Raw genomic sequence first — 3,208 nt, 5'->3', positions numbered from 1 at the left:
CTATATCAGAAATATCAATATTTTCACTGTGCATATTCTTAAACAAACCCATGTTAACTAAGTTATATAAAACAACTACTATACTACACAGAAAATCCACAGCTAAAGCTAATAAAATAATTTGCAAATGCACTGACAGCAAACGAACACAAGGTGAAGAAAAGAAATCTGGAATATTCGAGAAGGCTAATGTTGCATTTAAGATATTCAGTTCTGTGATAGTTTATTTGTATTTTATGGTCTACATTCAGCTATGACATTTCATCTGTTTTGTTGCTGTTGTGTTCTGGCCCTGGAAAGCAAAATAAGATTAGAGTGCTTGAAACCTGATCAAGTGTCATCACTGACCTTTGTCACACCTCGTACCCTGAGAAGGCATTGCTTGTCAAGTCGCATTTGGGACTATGATCAAACGACGCAGGTTTTTACGAGGGGTAATTGAAAGCGCCACGTCACTTTGAGTGTCAACGGCAGCCCCCCCTGTGACTGCCCTGCTCTCACAGCCCGTGATGACACTAAACACAACCAGCGCAACGAGCGCAGAGGACAGTTTTTACTGTACACATGTGCATGAAGTGAGACTTGTGTGAAGGAGTCAAGAAACTGTGTGAGTTATCGGAACTTCTGTCGTAAAGACATCAAGACCAGACTTTCTGCGCCATCTGTCGTGCGGTGTGGGAAACAGGTGACCTATGACCAATAACTAGCCTCTGCCTCCACGATGCTTCCATGAAAGACCATCCCTGCCAATAAAGGAGGGAAAAAATTCTGAAAAGCTAGGAGTTATTATGTTGATATGTATTTTAAAAGTTCTCATAGTAAGTCAAAAAATTATGTCGCAATATTATTTGGTATTTAACAGTCCTTTTTCACAGGGGAGTTTTTGACACAGTGAAAGGACAGGTATTAGGTTGGGTTGTTGTATTTTGCCAGCTCACTGCTATGGCTTACTGAGACACTTAAATGGTGTACAACATCACTGATCTAGCTTTTCATACTATGGCAAAATATTAGAGGTTAAAAAAATCTCTTTTCTCTTCACATAATTTTGACTTATTGAGTTAAAACTTAGAGACACTAACATGATTTAAGTGCAGTTTTTAATTCATACATGGGATCACCAAAATCTTCACCAAAAGGCTTTTATTTAGGCCTTTCCCTTGTTTTGTTCTTGCTATTTAACCTCAATTTGCACTGTTCACTGTCACACTTCATTGTTTGTTTTTCAAATTGCATTATGTTTGAAAGCAGCCTGTTCTCACTGATTTTGAGTGCCATATAAACACATTTTATCATTATATTACCATTGGGGAGGGGGGTCTAGAGGTTGGAGAAGTGGCTTGTGAGCAGAGGGTCATCGGTTCTGACAAATAAAGTGTGAAGTGAAGTCAGCACAGTCAGGGGTGATGTCACTGTGTACCTGCCCACACAGAAGAGGCATAACCAGGCAAAATAAGTGCAAAGACCTGAGTGGATGCACCACTGGTGTATAGGGTCTGTATTAGATGATATCAGGTCAAAATAGATTAAATAGCCCACCTGACTCTCTTGGCAGGAATGAGCTGTCATATTTTCAGGTTGCAGCTCCCAAAACTCAGAAAATCAGCGAGCTGAACTCATCACAACCCAAAGAAAACAGACTGAAGCAGTGCGGGTTATTGCAATTTTGAACCAAACCGAGCCTGGAATTACAGACTCACATTGATTTTAAATGGAAAATGAAGGTCGTCCTTGCAGTTAAGGCCACCCAGAGCTCTTTGCCAGCTAAGCAAGGCCCAATGAAAATGACAGATGGCTATTAATTACACTGGACATTATGGGCAGTCACTATCTAATTAGACTCATCGAGCAGGAGGAATCACGGCAATATAATCAGTCAAGCACAGGTCATTTTTATCACATAGTCGATAGCTTTCATATTCGCGTATACTTTGGTAATCTTTTCTTTCATTGTTGTGACTGCAGGCTGAGGCTTACTAACTACGATGACAAATGTGGAAGGTTAAAGACAGACAATGATAATTCTGTGAATGTAGACTGTAAAGTTGGCCGAAACACGCTGAACTTCTGTTCACATGCAGACTTTTGAAACCCTGAAATAAGGTTGGCCCACTCCCTGTTCATGTCTGGACAGGCATGAAGTACACCCACAGCGCTGCACTGTCACACGTGATACTGTCCCAATGCGCCGTGATGCCAGATTAATCACTAAGCTTGCCTGAAAGCCCAAGAAGTTTCCAAGGGGTCACCAGGACAGTGAGCTCTAATTTAATCAGTTTCATTTATCTAACATTGGATGAGGCAGAAGAACGCTCATGATAAAAGCTTACTGTTTGAAATGTTCCCCATACAGTACCACGGTCGGCCACCAGATGGCACTGCATTATAACAAAAAGATGGAAGGCCTGCAGGACGTTTTCTCTTTGATGCAACCAGCACCAATGAATGTCAATCTGTCTCGTGATTTGTTATTTGTTCTTTGAAGACTGAATCACGTTTGATTAACTGGTCAGAAATGCCTCTGTGTTGGCCACTTTTTTGCACTTTTGGAGTAATTTTGTGCAAAGTTAGGCTACAATCTGCACTTATCCTCAGCTGATTTTTTAGGTTTCCTCACACTGCAGCAAAATAAACAAGCCTAAAAGCTTCAATTAGCCCTTAAAAGGCCTATGAGCAAGCTAAAGTATATTACGCACTGAGGATGATTCATAACATCCTGCATTAACTTTGTCAGTTACAATCCATCACAAGGTAATAGTCTTAAATAAATCTCGTAGTAATTGAGATGAATCTCTCATTTCAATGACAAGTCTGGTTTTTAAGACCCAATTATCACTTTGAGTTCCCTGGCCCAACGGATGTGCGGGATTCGGGCTTTGAGAGGAGAAGAGGGGGAAGCAAGTTGGCTGTTTCAGCACTGATGAGAGGATGGAGAGATGGACTCGGTCCAAAGGGGGATGGATATCTTCCTGGGCTGTGCTGCATCAGAGGGCAGGTAGATTTATGACAAACGCACACAATCTTAATTTGTGCTCAGCCCGATAATGCATCTCAAGGCCAGAATAGTTCTGCTCAGTGTTTCTTAACTGGATGTTTCTTTAATTATATGTCAGAGGCCATAAAACTCAGGAAGAGACTTTCCTACAAAGCACTGTTTTATGTCTTGGTCATTACTGTAAATTACACGCAACAAGAAAAGAGACTTATG

The sequence above is a fragment of the Scatophagus argus genome, chromosome 18 (genome assembly GCF_020382885.2).
Source record: "Scatophagus argus isolate fScaArg1 chromosome 18, fScaArg1.pri, whole genome shotgun sequence".
In the NCBI taxonomy this organism is placed as follows: domain Eukaryota; kingdom Metazoa; phylum Chordata; class Actinopteri; family Scatophagidae; genus Scatophagus; species Scatophagus argus.
This window is presented reverse-complemented; position numbering follows the sequence as displayed.